Source organism: Crocuta crocuta, unplaced genomic scaffold, assembly GCF_008692635.1.
Source record: "Crocuta crocuta isolate KB4526 unplaced genomic scaffold, BGI_CrCroc_1.0 scaffold246, whole genome shotgun sequence".
In the NCBI taxonomy this organism is placed as follows: Eukaryota; Metazoa; Chordata; class Mammalia; order Carnivora; family Hyaenidae; genus Crocuta; species Crocuta crocuta.
The window spans coordinates 286,872-303,334 of NW_027531902.1; the positions used below are offsets into that span (position 1 = coordinate 286,872).

At 42.9% G+C, this 16,463-nt stretch overlaps 1 protein-coding gene across 2 annotated transcripts in view; it reads left to right on the forward strand.

The window, feature by feature from the left end:
* Positions 1-16,463, forward strand: part of GALNT14 (polypeptide N-acetylgalactosaminyltransferase 14) — a 214,587-nt gene that overhangs the window by 86,722 nt on the left and 111,402 nt on the right. The window lies entirely within an intron of this gene.

A 16,463-nucleotide genomic window follows, 5' to 3' on the forward strand; every position in this document is an offset into this window, starting at 1 on the left:
ATGGGATGATCTGACTTATACATAAAAAGGATTATTCTGGAAACCGTAGAAGCAGTGAGATCTATTAGATGGCTATTAAAATGGTCCAGGCGAAAGGTGGTGGTGGCTTGGCTCAAGATGGTGGCAGCAGTGGAGGCGGTGAGAAGAGCAGATACTGGATATGCTTCTCAGGGAGAGCCAGCAGCGTTTCCTGATAGATTGGATATAGCATGTAAGAAAGAAGAAAGGGGTGAAGGACACCCCAAAGTTTTTCACCTCAGTGGACAGATGGATAGAACTGCCTACCTCCCAGCCTTCTCCCCTGGTTCCATGCCTGGGGTGGGAGAGGAGGGAGGAGAATATAGGAGGCTGTCCATCCCAGTGGGACTATGGTTTACCGCTATTTTTGGAGCCCTCAATCTTCTTCACCAATTCAAATACCACCCTTTCAGTAATCCCTTTAAGATCCCTCACCTCCTTTACAACATCTACCTTGATTAATTTTACCTGGCTGGAGTCTCTCAGTTCATTCCATATTCATACATAGATATGCTTTACTTAACACAGTAGATGAGTTTTTGAAAAGAGAGGTGTAAGTCACCTTTCCAAAAAATATTAAAGCCTATTTTATATTCACCAGGGGAGCTAACTATTTAAAGTACCCTATTATTAATGCTTTCGTAAGGTGAAGAATCCTTTTGTTAGATGACTGTGGATCTCCACTAATTTATCAGTTATGAAAGATCAGGGTATCATCATATGAAACTGAGCACATACTTGTATAATATGTCTCTATATATGAGGTGCCTGCTAAGCATCTCATTGGAGGGCCTCTTGGGACCTCAGACTCAGGGCGCTCTCACCTGAGCTCATCATTTTCCTCCTAAACCATCTTCCTCTCATACTCCATTTCATGCAGGCCTGAAACTCCAGAGTCCTCTCTTGACATCTGCTCTCTTCATTCTCGCCCCGCCCCCAGCTCACTACCTCTCCACATTTGAGAACCCTCCTGCATTCTCTCTGTGACCCTCTGCCTCTTATAGTTCAAGTGCCCAAGACATTTTAATGGACTTAACACTTTGCCCTGTAACTGCTTTATCCATACCTTGTGAGACATCATCCCGCATTCAGCTATCCAAGCCAGCTGCCCAAAGCCTCCTTCTTCCCATGACCCTTCTCTGTTCAAACATCTGTAGCCTCTCCATCACCTTGCCTGTAACTTAACAGTCTAAACACCTGAGCAGGGTGTCCAAAACCCTGTCTGTGGCCAACCTGCATGCACCCTTCTGGTCTTACCACCACCACTTATCCATTCATCCTCATGCACCGTGATGGGCATCCATGAAGAGGCATTTCCTTAACCCCTGCAGCCCTGAGCATGAGCAGGTGGGGACCTGTACTTTCACTACCCCTGGTCTGCAGTTCCCCTCTGACCACCTTATTCTGCTCAGATCCTTTCGATTTTCTTTTTTTTTTTAAAATATATATATATTTTTATTTATTTCTTGGAGAGAGAGAGAGAGCATGAGCAGGGGAGGGTCAGAGAGAGAGGGAGACACAGACTCTGAAATAGGCTCCAGGCTCTGAGCTGGCAGTCAGCACAGGGCCCGACGCAGGGCTCGAACCCACGAACCGCGAGATCATGACCCAAGCGAAAGTAGGACGCTTAACCGACTAAGCCACCCAGGCGCCCCAGATCCTTTCCATTTTCAAAGACCAGCCCAAACACCCCTTCCTCTTTAAAGCATTCTCACTTTTAGGCAGAAACGACCCCTCCTTCCATAGTACTAGATGCAAATCACTTTTATAAACATATCCCTCTTCTAGTGTTTTGTTATTCTACTTGCCCTACTTTCTTCACCAACCTGCATGCTTGCTGCCTGCTGGGTGCTGTCTGAATCCTCCCCTTTCTCTTCCACGTACTTTGTGTAGTGAGCGCATAATAAAAATATGTTCGCGAGACTATGGCTGTCCTTTTTCTTATTAATGTTGCTGACATGGAAGGCCCACATTCAGTTGTAAGTTTTGTGAAGTCTGGAGCTGTCTTTGGCTTTTTTTTTTTTTTACTTCCATCCCTTACCATACAGTCCCCACAGATGGCATTTATTGTGCGAAGCGCCAAATTCTTCACTAGCCCTTGTGTTTCAAGGTTGCATGATCCTAATGATGGAAACACAGCAAACTGGGAATTCATCCCAGGCACTCTGGCCTCTGGTTTGTTTATTTATTCATTTACTTATTTATATCTCATGTATCAGGTATGCATTTCAGACCACAACAGTGGGGTGCAAGACATGTCACATTTCTTTATTTCTCTAAATCAAATTTAATCGGTGCCAAGCTTCCACCTGCTGAGCTGGCAGGAAATCTAATCTATCTTTTGAGAGACTCCTGCCCCCAGCCACTCCCTGAGGATTATACAAAAGCCTTGGGATTCTCACCAGTTCTGAAAAGCTGGCAAAGGATCCTTTTGTTTGGGATCCATGCTAGACATATCCTACCCCATGCCAGTATCTTGTCTGCTTACACATTAAGAGAGCTTGAGGGCCCAGGCTGGAAACATCAGGGTTTGTTTGTTTTTTTTTTCTGAGACCTACTCCTATATGCCCAGGACGCTGCAAGGAGAAAAGCCCCAATCTCTACCACTCACGGCACCACCAGAAACCAAGCCCCATTTCCACTTTGGAGGACATTCTCAACTTCCTCAAGATGAAAGTGGGGGAAAGATCTCCTGTCCCTTTTAGCCTCTTTCAGTATGGTCCAAAAAAAATAATTATGTAGTGATTTTTCTGTCCCACATCTTAATAAATGACTTAGGCTCCATGCACATCATAAATTCATGACTGTAGAGAAATAGAAATAAAGAATTTGGACCATGGAAAGAACTCAAAGCTTCAGGCACTAGGATTGCTGGAATTAAGCCTCACACCTGACCCTAAGCTTCCTGGTTGCCAAAGTGAAAAGGGAGATGTGGTTTCAGAACTCTGTTATCAGAAAGGGAGAGACATTTTCTCAAGAGAAGCAAACCTTTCTCTATTACTTCATTCTAAAATGAATTTCTCACATGAAGCTTTATAAAGGGGATACCAAACAAAGTCTTCTAAGGTATTGCATACAGGTCTCTGTTTCTTGTTGCTTATACCTCCCGGTAATCACTTGTGAGGATAAGTATGCCTCCTGGCCCACACACAGGAGCACTGACCACACACACTGATCTGTGCTTTTGCTACCTTTATGTCCTATTCAGACTCCTAAATATGGCCTGATGTTCCTGACGTCACCCATGCACCATAGTTTAAGCAGAACAAAGACTGAAATAAATGTCGACAAAAGATCATAATTTAAGTGACAGAAAAGTATGTTTGGTTTGGTCAAGTAGACTTTGCTCCTTATGTTTCCTTGGTTTATTGACGGCTTTGGGCATTTCTTTCTCCTGCTGAAATCTCTTAGAGCATAGAGGCTGGGCCTCTATATTGAATCATCCAATCCTCTATGCCAAGCATGGTGCCTGGCTTTTCACAGATGTTAAATAAGTTGTTGAATTAATATGGTTGTTTTTATCCTCTATTTCATATCTATAACATGATCTTCTATGTTACCTTCCTGTGTTTCAAGTGTAATATGGAGCTAAATGAGAAAAAGAGTTCCTTCAAGGTGGACCTTTCTCCATCTCATACATGACAGAACTAGGGAAATAGACTTCGTGATGTATTAGTTATTTAGGGAACATGTGAGGAAGAGCATATTCTACTGTCAGGACAATGAAAACTGGTAGGCTGCTGGGTAGAAAACATGAGGTTGTGTTATAGAAAGGAAGATGTCAGGATTACCCAACGTGATCTGTGAATCTGTTGTGTCAGATCCAACACAATTCCCATCAAAATCCCAATGCCTTTGTTTGCAGAAATAGAAAAGCCCATCCTAAAATTCATATGGAGTCTGAAGGGACCCTGAATAGCCAAAACACTTTGAAAAAGAACAGAACTGAATGACTCCTGGTTCTTGATTTCAAAATATATTACAAAGCTACAGTAATCAAAACAGTGTGATTTGGCATAAAAGACAAATATAGACCAATGGAATAGAATAGTGGGTTCAGAAATAAATCCCTCTGCCTATGGTAAGATGATCTCCAGCAGTGGTGCCAAGGCCTGTTGATGCAGAAAGGATAGTGTCTTCAACAAATAGTATTAGGAAAAATGTATCCTTGCCTGCAAAAGAATGAATTTGGACTCTTACCTTACACTCTAGAGAAAAAAATAACTCAAAATGGGTTAAAGACATAAATATAAGATCTCAAATGATAAAACCCCTAGAAGAAAACAGGGAAAAACTTCATGACTTGGCATGAATAGACTTGGCAATGTGTTCTTGGATATGACATGAAAAAGGCAACAGACAAAAATAGAAATATGAGACTACATCAACCTTAAAGATTTGTGCATCAAAGGACATGACAGAGTGAAAAGAAAACCTACAGAATGGGAGAAAATATTGCAAATCCTTTATCTCATAAGGATTTAATATCAAGACTATACAAAGAATGCTTACTACTTAACAAAAATATCAAATAACCCTATTTAAAAATAGGTAAAAGGCTTGGGCAGACACTGCTCCCAAAATGATATACAAATGGCCAACAAGCGTATGAACAGATATAGTCACTAATCATCAAAGAAATTAAAATAAAAACCACAGTGAGAAATCCCCTCACGGCCAGTGGGATGGCTACCATCAAGGGAAAAAGAAAAACTCTTAGAAAGACAGAAAATAACACATGTGGTTGAGGATGGAGAAGTTGGTACCCTTTTGCACTGTTAGTGGAATTGTAAAATAGTGGAGTTGCTATGGAAAACAGTATGGTAGTTTCTAAAAAATTAAATATAGATCATATGGTAATATGATCCAGCAAGCCCACGTCTGGATACATGTCCAAAAGAATTGAAAGCAGGCTCTTAAAGAGATACTTGTGCACCCATGTTCATGGCAGGCACTATTCACAATAGCCAAGAGGGGGAATGTTCAACAGATGAATAGAAAAGCAAAATGTATATAATGGAATACACACACGCACGCGCGCACACACACACACACACACAAATTCATGAATACTATGTATCCTTAAAAAGGAAAGAAATCCTGTCACATGCTACAATATGGTTGAACATTGAAAAGATTATGCTAAGTGAAATAAATAAGCCATCATGAAGAGGTAGGAAAAGATACCACTTATATGAGGTATCTAAAGTAGGCAAATTCAACAGAATAGAAAGTGGAGGGGAAGGGAGAGTTGTTTAGTGGGTATATGATATAGAGTTTCAGTTCTGCAAGGTGAGAAAGTTCTGGGATCTGTTTCACAACAAGGTAAAAATTCTTAACACTACTTAACTGTACACTTTAAAATGGTTAAGATGATAAATTGTATATGGTCTTTATCATGATTAAAATAAGAACTAAAAAGAAGCCAGCCATTGAAGCACTTCCAAAATGGCAGAGTAGTTACCTCCAAAAATCTGTGCTTCCATAAAAACAGAATCCTGGCAAAAATTGTCAAAATCAACTTTTCTAGAATTCTAGAAATTAAAGACCTACAACAAGTTGAGGAACATTCTTTCAGGAAAATGACTAAATCTTATTAAGAACAAGTGACATTTTAACCTGCCCTGTTCCCATTTGCTTCAGCTCTGCAATGTTCTTGACCCATAGGCTAGCAACTACAGTAGGGTATGAAAATCAGCAGACTCGCAACTCTGGAGGGGGAAGAATGGACTTGGAGCTCCCTTACTGACTACATCTCCTGAGAATTATGGCTACATGACCTGTCAGGCAGCTCTCTGAAAGTGCTCCATTCTTAGGGCTTGTTTTTATTTGAACTGACTCAGGGAGCACTCAGGGCAAACCTACTCATCACCAGGGCATTTGTCAAAAAAAAAACAAAAAACAAAAAAAAACAATTAGTGGCAGCTGTCTAGCATCATTGTGGCATTAAGCAGGGATGCCAGTTGGGGAAAATAAGAAGTGGACCAACATATTTAAAAGGAAAATCTGTGGAGTGGGATGTCAGTGGGAGCTTTGAAAATCTCTGGTGTATTCTTGCTGACCTAGAAAGTTACACACATATGCAGAGCTGTGTGCATACCCAAGAAAGATCTTGGGAGGTCTCTTTAATCTCTCCCCTTTGGCTGATTTTGAGACTTGATTGCAGGCAGGAAATGAAGGATGAAGCAGAGTTGTAAACATGTGGAACATTGAAGGCATGCCCCAACACATGTGCACATGTGTACCCACACATGCACACACAGTTTCTCAGGAAAGGCTGGGACTTCAGTGGCTGCATTGATGAAAAAGATCTTACAGAATTAGTCCAGGAAAGTCACTAAACACACAAACTACAACAGCAGCAATAACAAACCCTGAGGAGGGGAAGAGTGGTCACATGTATTATTTAAAAATTCAGTTTTTAGTAACAACAAAAATTGTAAGAAATGAAAAGAAATAGAAAAGCATGGCTCATACACAGGGAGGGGAAAATGAATCAATAGAAACTGTGAGGGAGCTCAGGCTTTGGACCTGCCAGGCAAAGACTTTATATCAGCAATTATAAATATGTTGAAATAACTAAAGGACACTGTGTCTAAATAAAGAAAAGTATGAAAATATTTAATTAAATAGAGAATATCATAAAAAGTTAGAAATTATCTGAGAACTAAATAGTCAGGAGTTGGCAAATGTAATAACTGACAAAATTCAGTTATTTTTGAACAGTAGATTTGAATTCACAGAAGAAAAAAATCAGCAAACTTAAGAGTAAACCAATCAAGACTATTCAGTCCGAGGAACAACGTGAAAAAAGCATTAAGAAGAATGGACACACCATCAGAGACCTGTGGGACACCATCAAACGTACCAATATATGGATTATAAGAATCCCAGAAAGAGAGAAAAGAATGTGGTAGAAAGGATATTTGAAGAAATGATGTCCCAGAACTCCAAATTTATGAAAAATATTAATCTGCACTTCCAAGAAGCTCAACAAATTCAAGCAAAATAAATTCAAAGAAATCCACACCCAGACACATCATAATCAAACTGTCAAAAGTCAGTGAGTATGCTGAGTCAGCAAGAGAGAGGAGACTTGTTACATAGAAGAGAGCCTAGTAAGATTAACAGCTGACTCCTCATAAGAAATCTTAGAGGTTAGAAAACAGTGGAATGAAATACTCAAAGTGCTGAAAGAGAAAGACTGTCAACCAAGCATTTTCAGTAAAAACTATCCTTCGCAAGTGAAGGAGAAATGAAGATATTCTCAGATAGACAAAAACTGAGAGAGTTAGTTGCAGAAGACCCACCCTACAAGAAATATTACAGAGAACCTTTCAGCCTGGAATGAAAGAACACCAGATACATTTCAAATCCACATGAAAAGATAGAGTCGTAAAAGCTACTACGGTGGAAATTCGTTTTTATTTGTTATCCTTTTTTCTCTATTTCCTTTAAAAGACAGCGATACAAAACAGCAATTATAAAACTGTGTTGATAGGCTTATAATGCACAAAGATGTAATTTGTATAGCAACACTAGCATAAAATAGGAGCGAAAGAATGGAGCTGTATTGGAGCAAAGATTTTATATACTGTTGAAAATAAGCATTAATCTGAATGGGATTGTTCTAAATTAAGATGTTAATTATGATCTCCAGGAAACCCACTAAGGAAAAAAAGCAGAAAATAAAAATGGTACACTAGAAAACACCCTTTTAACAAAAAAGAAGGCAGAAATGCAAAAAATAAAATAGAGGAATAAAGACACAAGACCTATAGAACAAATAGCAAACTGGTAGTCATAAATCCTATCTTATTGTTAATTACATTAAACTTAGACTCTAATAAAAAGGCAGAGAATGGCAAAATGGATTTTTTAAAATGTTTCTTTATTTTGAGAGTGGGAGAGTGTGCATGTGCGAGGGAGGAGCAGAGAGAGAAGGGAGAGAGAACGTACCATCAGTGCAGAACCTGATGTAGGGCTTGATCTCATGAACTGTGAGGTCATAACCTAAGCAGAAACCAAGAGTCAGATGCTGAACAACTGAGCCACCCAGGTGCCTCAGCACGATGGATTTTTAAAAAAAAAATATCCAACTCTATGGTATGTACAGGAGACACATTTTAGATTTAAAGACACAAAGAGGTTGGAAGTAAGAGATGGTTAAAAATAGAACATGCAAACAATAACCAAAAGGAGCTATAGAAATATCAGACATAATGGACTTTAAAACAGCATTTTTAATAGAGACTTAGAAGAACATTTTCTAATAAGAGTCAGTTTATCAGGAAGACATAACAGATGTAAGTGTATAATCACCTAACAGCAGAGCAATAACTAACAGAACTGAAAAGAAGAAGCAGACAATTTGAAAATAATAGTTGGAAATTTCAATATTCCACTTTCAATAATGGATAAAGTTAGCACGTGACCAAAAAGGAGATAGAAAGTTTGAGTGCTATAAACCAGCTAGACCTAATAGATGTTCGTAGGAGACTTCACTCAACAAGAGCAGAATACACCTTCTTCTCAAATGCACAGGGGTCATTCTCCATGATAGACCAGATACCGGGCCATAAAACAACCTCAGTACATTGAAAAGGATTGAAATCATACAGAGTAGTTTCTGCAACCACAGTGTAGTGAAATTAGAAACCAATTACAGAAGGGAAGTTGGGAAATTAAACAACATACTCATACATAACCAGTGGATTGAAGAAGTCACAGGGAAGTAGAAAATCCCTTTGGAAGCATGAAAATGAAAACACAGCAATTCTGGTGCAGCCACCCTGGAAAATGGTATGGAGGTTCTTCAAAAAGTTAAAAGGAGGAGTACTCTGTGATGCAGCAATTGCAGTACTATGTATTTACTGAAAGGGTACAAAAACACTAATTCAAAGGGATACATGCACCCTGGTATTGATAGAAGCATTACCTACCATAGCTAAATTATGGAAACAGCCAAAGTGCCCATTGACTGATGAATGGATGATGGTGAAGTGGTATGTATATATAGTGGAATATTATTCATCCATGAAAAAGAATGAATGCTTGCCATTTGCAATGATGTGGATCGAGCTAGAGGATATTATGCTAAGTGAAATAAGTCTCAGGAAGATGAATATTATATGGCCTCACCCATGTGGAGTTTAAGAAGCAAATGAACAAAGGGGGCAAAAAAATAAAAGAGAGAGACAAACGAGGAAACAGACTCTGAACTATAGAGAACAAACTGCTGGTTCCCAGAGGGGAGGTAGGTAGGGAGATAGGTGAAACAGGTGATGGGGATTAACGAGGGCACTTGCTGTGAGGAGAATCGAGTGTTGTATGGAAGTGTTGAATCACTATATGTGTGCCTGAAACTAATATTACACTGTATGTTAACTAGCTGAATTTAAATTAAAACTTTAAAAAATAAATGCATAAACCCACCCAAACAAAAGAAAGAAAACACAATATCCCAAAACTTATGCTGCTAACCCATTGCTTACAAGGAAATTTATGGTTGTACATGCTTTTATTTAAAAAGAAGAAAGACCTCAAGTCAACAGAAAACTGTACCTTAAGAAATAAAAAAAAAAAGAGAGAGATCAAACAGAAGGAAGGAAATTAATAGATTGGAGCAGAAATCTATCACGTGGTGAATACAGAAAGAAGCCCATAGACTGGAATAGCCATAGGCACTCGGGAGAACTCTCCGTGCAAAGCTGTAAAGGACAGCAGGCCATTTGGCAGGGCCCCGGTGCTGGACCAAACAGTGTATTTTAAAGTGGAGGCTGGTAAGAGTCCTTGAAACTTTCTCCTAGAAGAGTAACAACATGAAATAAGTGTTCTAAAGGATTATTGGGTGTCAGTGTTCATTATTTGGAGGCAATGTTCAGCGCATTAGAAGGACTAAGGAATGAGATCTGCAAGGTGAAGCCGACAGCCCAGGTACAATCCAGGCCGCTGCAGACAGAAGCCTAGAGCAGAGCAGAGTCATCGCCATGGAAGGACACATTCAGTAGAGAAGGGGTTAAAAAAAAAAAAAGGAAAGTAGAATTNGATTTTATTTTTAAGTAATCTCTAACACCTCACATGGGGCTCAAACTCACAACCCCAAGCTCAAGAGTCACATGCTCTTCCGACTGAGCCAGCCACACGCCCGGACTTCATAGGATTTGATAGCTGTTGGGATCTTTGATCTGAGAAGTAAGGAAGGAGAATGAGTGTAGTCGTGGCTCCATAATTCACTAGCTGTTTGATCTTAGGCAGTTCTGAGCCCTGGTCCCTTCATCTATGAACTAGGAATAGCAATGCTTGCCTGGCCTACATTTCAGGACTTTGTGTATGATTTAAATGGGATAATGGGTATAAAATAGATGCAAAAGCCACTTGTGAATGCTCAAACTCTTGACAAGCATGAGGGTTTGTTTGCTATTATCATATAATGAGTTCAGGTTCTGATGTGCATTTTCAATAATGAGGACATCTCTGTGGAAATGTTGTGTGGATGGCAGAAACGTGGGAGGGAATTCTGCAGAGAAATTAGTGCCAGAATGAGCATTTGGGCATCACCTGCCTCTCTTGGGCAGAGAAGTGGAGAGAGGGTGGGTTGGGGGTGGTGGGACCGGCAATTAGCCTGTGGAGAAATCCAGACGTTTAGGGACAGAGGTGGACCAGGGTGGGAAGGGACCACAAACTTGGAACAGGTTCCTGAAGCTGCAGTCTGCCACTCCCCCTGACGTGTGAAAGAGACAAATAGCAGGTCTGGGGCGAGCGGATGTCTGTGATCTCTACACAGGAGTTTCCTTAGAGAATCAAGCGGGCAAAGCAGCATTATCAGAATTTAGCTGGAGAATCACTGGTCAGAAATGGGAGGCAGCAAGATAGCCTGTTCATTCTAAACAACTGGCCTTGAAAGAGAGAAAGAATTGGGACAGTTTCAGAGTCTTGTGTTGAGATTTCATGGTTCCTTAGTTTGAAATAGAAACTCTGTTGTGATTGTGCTGCTAGGAGTGTTAGGGTCAAGAGGGAGGCCGCCAGGGAGGACAGGAGACTCCATCTTGTCCCTGCCTCTGGTGCCTTGCATTTTGCAAGTACAAGCCATGCCACACATGATAGATAGAAGGGAATGTCTCTGTCCAGAAGCACGAAGGAAATTCCCACCTATCCCAAAACTATCCCAAGCTATCCAAAGCCTCAAGAGCTCATTCTCTATTCGATGACTCAGCCTCTGCACCTGCAGGAGCAGCCCACCCAAGCCAGCAGAGCTCATTTCAGAGAGCTGATTCTCTGTCTTTTTTTTTTGAGAGAGAGAGTGGGGGAGAGAGAGGGAGAGAGAGAATCTTAAACAGGCTCCATGTCGAGCTCAGAGTCCAACACAGGCTCAATCCTATGACTGTGACATCATGACTTGAACTGAAATCAAGAATTGGATGCTTAACCAACTGAGCCACCCATGCACACACACCCCTTTTTTTTGAGACCTGATTCTTTTACTGCCATCTGTCCCTTTACATGCAGCACCAACTAGACTATGCCCAGTAGGTTCCCCAACCCAAGGATGTTCACTGATCACTGTGTGGCACTGAATTTGGGGTGGGGTGTGACTCCAGGTCCCTCCCAGCTCAGGACTGCTTTGGGAGCTGACTGATCCAGTGGGGGTGCAGCCTTCCCTGGCACCTTCTCCCACAGAGCCCAGCTGTTTTTCCAGGCTCAAGTTAAGTGCAGCTCAAAGCAGGGGTTCTGGCTCCCAGGTGCAGGACACACCTTCTGCTCTTCACAGCAGATCTCGAGGAGGCTGATATGACCTTAATCGCTCAGCAGTGCTGCTGAGCTGTGCTGAGGAGGGGCTTCCTGGCCTGGAAAAGAGAATCTTGGGACAGTGGGGGTGGGGTGGGGACATATTCTCAACAGAAAGATTGCAGAATCAAGTCATGCACTTGCTTGCACTGACCTCAGACTGCTTCAGTTACTTCCCAGCCCCAAGATGCTTCTTAATACATTTGACTTCAGAAGACACCAAAAGAGTAAAAGCAGCAAAAGTCAAGCCCAGCTACCCAAAACTGCCAACTTCATCTGTTTTTTGGAAATGAAAATAGCCCTGCCTTTGGTTGATGTTCAAGATAATCTGGTGCCTGGTGCTTCAGTCCTTGTGCCTGTGCGCACTCTTGTTCTCCCTGCACCCCATTCTGACTTGCTCATCCCCAACCCTGGGCCCAGGTGAGGATGAACATTCTGGGATGTCAGTGGCTGGGGGATATCTTGAGTGGGTGAATCCACAACCAGCCATCCCCACCACTTCCCTAGGGACCACGAGCACAGAAGACTTTCTGAGAAAAATCACTCTTCCACAAGTTAGGGCTTTGTACTTGAGCCCCCAATTGGCCACCCATCTCAGGGAGCTGGCCTCATCACAGTGGGCCTTAAGGACTCTTGTATCTGTGAATCTGGGCTCCTTTGTATCCAGGAATCCCAGGTATTCTACCCAAAATCCCACCATAGTTTCTGTATGACCTTCCTGAAAGACTAAGATGCCTTGTTTCAAATGAAGGAAGGTCCCTGGCAGATGAGATTGGCCCTACAAGGACTTCCTAAAGGTACAGGCAAAGGGAGCCGGGCACAGCTCAGTAATGCCAGACATGGACCCCCAAACAGGAAGACGCCTACTAGAGAGAGGACACATTATGCTTCTATTGTGTGTCTGGTCCAGGCTCAACTTCCCCATGAGGGTGTGGAGAGGAAGGAGAAAGCCTCCGTCTCTCCTTATAAAATGGAGTGTATAGCCAAGATCCTGTACCCCAAACCATATTTCCTTGTGGGATTCTAAGAGTGACAGCTATTTTCAAGGCTTCAGCAGAGCATTTAAAGACTTCCTTTTTCTCCATATAACGTTCTTTGGTTGGATCCCAATGTTGTGAATGTGTGCCAATAAGCTATAACTGCTTGAGGACTTGGTTTCCTTAACTTGGTGAGTTTGGGTGAGCAAAGTAGCGGGAGGTGCAGTGGCATTGGTAGATGAGAGGCTAATCAAAGAATTTGCAGGGCCATATGCAAAGGTTAGACTGGGTCAAAGTAGCATTCATCACGCTACTGAGCCTAGACAGAGTTTCCTCATTATCAGTTGGGATGATGGCATCATATCTAAATCTAATCATTTGAAAATGATGGCATGGTAACTTAGAGTGAAAGTGTGTCCAAGTCATGTACTTTATTTTGTTATTATTTAGAAATCTTTATTGATTTTCTATGCTTGCTTTTATGAGCATTTCTGGTCACCCATGTGAGACAATAGTAGGTGGGAAGTAATGGGACTTGATCCCCAGCCCTGGCGCTCCTTTTTCCCAGGGCCACCTGATGGGACATTCACTCTGGAAGTGACCTCCTGGTGTCAGGACAGGACTCAGATGTCTACAGTTTTGAGAAAGGACTTGGTGGTCCCTTACATTCTCTGAACAAAGAGTGATCTCCATTATAGGAAACTACATTCTTATATTAAAATTGCATAATTTGGGGTGTGAGGTTTTGCAGTGCTTCTGAATGTCCCCCTGTTAATGGTGACAGAAGTGCCCCCCCATTCTGTGCTGTAGGCAGTCAAGACCATTGGGGCAGTTTCCTCTAATTCCTGCATTTTCTGATTTTCTTAACACTCATAGTGACATCTCTAACTTCTGTTTTCTCAGCCTTTTCAAAAGCTTTATAAGCTTTTAAATACCTCTGTTAGATTACTCTTGTTTAAAATACCTGGAGAGATCTCTGATATAAACACTTTGTTTTTCTCATCTTCTGGTGCCCAGCCTGAGACTAGATGATTTCCCAGAGGGGAGGGGACAAATGCTGCCATGTCCCAGAGCCTTCCTTAAACTGGTCATGAGGAAGGGCAGCAGCCTCCACCAACCTTGTTGGCTTCATTCCCAGCATGTCACACAGGCACTGGAGGCTCCCACTGCTTCCTCTTGTACTGTTCTGGAAACTCCAAATGGTCAGGCCATTCCATACATAATTGATTTCCTATATGGCTCTGTAGTACTAAGGACTCTTGAAGTTGTCCAATGGGGAATTTATTCATTCATTTAGCTGCTTTCCAGCTGCTCACCATCTAGAAACACATGTGTAAGAATCAGGTAAGTTTGTGTGGTATGGTAGCCTAGAGTGCACCCATAGAGATGATGTGCTGGAAGGACAATGGGAGGTGCATTAATTAGGATATAGACTGAGCTACTGTAACAAAGATACCCAAAATCAAAGTGGTTCACCCAAGTTAGAAGCTGCTGCTTTGCAGGGCACCTGGGTGGCTCATTTGGCTAAGCGTCTAACTCCTGGTTTTGGCTTAGGTCATGATCTCACAGTTCATGCGTTCAAGCCCTGCATCAGGCTGTGTGCCGACAACATGGATCCTGCTTGGGGATTCTCACTCTTCCTCTCTCTCTTCTTCTCCCCTCTCTTCTCTGTCAAAATAAATAAATAAACTTAAAAGAAGAAGCTTCTCTACACAGTCCAAAGATGGTCCAGGTTGGTGTCACTTTGCCATATGAGGTCACATGGAGAACCAGGCTCTGTGTTATCACTCCTCCATGCCTTAGAGTGTTGTCCTTGTCCACATGCCCAAAGCCTTACATCCGTGTCCCAGCCCAGGGAAGGATAGTCAATATCCTTTTGAAAGGCTGTAACCTGATTGTGGTCTGCACAATTCCCATTCACCTTTCATTTTTTGTGTGTTTCCATCTGGGTGTGGGGCAGACTGGGAAATACAGTTGCTAGTTGAGTGGTCAGCCTAGCTGGAACTCAGGGGATGACATCAAATGGATGACGTGAGGCAAGATTCAAAGCCAGAAGACTTTGCTGGGAGAGGACACATGTGAGACTGGGTCCATGGGGGACCAGTGGTTGATGTTGGTGGTGGAGGCTGATGTTGCTGATAGTGGTGGTACAGGAGCTTCAATCTGTGGAGGAGTCAGAGAACAGGTCTGTCCCTTCGTTTCAAAGGATTTTTTAAGTTTATTTATTTTTGAGTAAGAGAGAGAGGGAGAGAAAGAGAGAAGGGAAGGGAAGAGAGGGGAAGGGAGCACAAGTGGAGAAGGGGCAAAGTGAGGGAGAGAGAGAAAGAGGGAGAGAGAGAGAGAATGAATTCTGGGCAGGCTCTTCACTGTCTGCAGAGCCCAATGTGGGGCTCAAACTCACGAACCCTGATTTCATGACCTGAGCCAAAATCAAGAGTCACTCAACCGACCAAGCCACCTGGATGCCCCTCCCTTCATTTTACAAATGACAAAACAGTTCTGGAAACTTGAAGTGACTTGTTCAGGTCACTTTGCCCAGTGAGTTGCTGAGAAGAAACTCGGATCTGAGCGTGCACACGTCTGGGCCCACCCTCTTCACAGTGTGCTTGTTAGTGTTGTTCCTAGTGGGGTGGTTTGAGAGTGGGGAGGACGGAGGGCATTAGGCACACGTGAGGACTGCTAACAGGGCCCTCATTCCTGGCCCTTGGCCTTCGTTCTGGAAAGTGGCATTTCTGTTTTTGTGTTTTCTGTCTGTTAACCTGGACAATCTCTCAACTGTAGTCCCTCTCCCCTCCCCCACCAGCCGTTGCTGCTTTGCCTGGGAGCCGTCCTTCCCACCCCTCACCTTCCCTTCCCTGCTGGATATCGCGGCAATGAAATACCACCTTGGCTGAGTTGGGGAATTTGTCATTTTTACATCTCCACGTCCTAGTGTCTTCTGCTCCCGGTGACAAATAAATCCCTGAGCTGATGGCTGGCCCCGGCCATTCATTAAGCAAATAAAGCCCCAGTGTGTGAGTTGGAGACTCGTAAATAATCTTGGGTGTTTTATCCCAGTCGCCTGCTGCCTCCCCGGCTTTGCATATTTATAATACAGGAGCAGTATTTCTGACACAGACTGTTACATGCGGGAGACACTGGGGAGGACGGGCAGCTCTGGCTTTGACTTGGATGGAGATGGCCCGTTAACGGCTTGGTTGAAGGCAGTGGCCCTGAAGCTCTGAATGTTGGCATCATTACCCGGCATGGGTGAATCAGTGGTGTTCAGCCCAGAGCTGGCCCTGCAGGGACTGAGCTCTGATCTGGCCCTGAGGCAAGGTGAGGAGGAGCCCGGAGCCCTGGGGCAGGTGGTCGGTTCAGCCTGTCCTGTCTTGGGGGTAGAGGGCTGTCATCTCAGAGAAGGGAAGTGGCTGGAGGACGGTGGAGGCCTTGGCAAGATAAGTGACTCCTAAGTGACACTTAGTAATGTGGCCCCCTCAGGAGAGGCCAGGCACCCTCACACCTGTCTCTCTGGGCAGCCTCCTGCATGAGGAGTCAGGCTTCTGGCCCTCAGGAACCGAAGGAAGGTGAGGAAAAGTTCATGCTGGCAACAATGGAAATGGTTAGAGTCACTAACAGGGACATTTTCTATTAAAGAAGGGGTTCAAGTTTACAAGGATATTCTTATGCATTATGCACCTG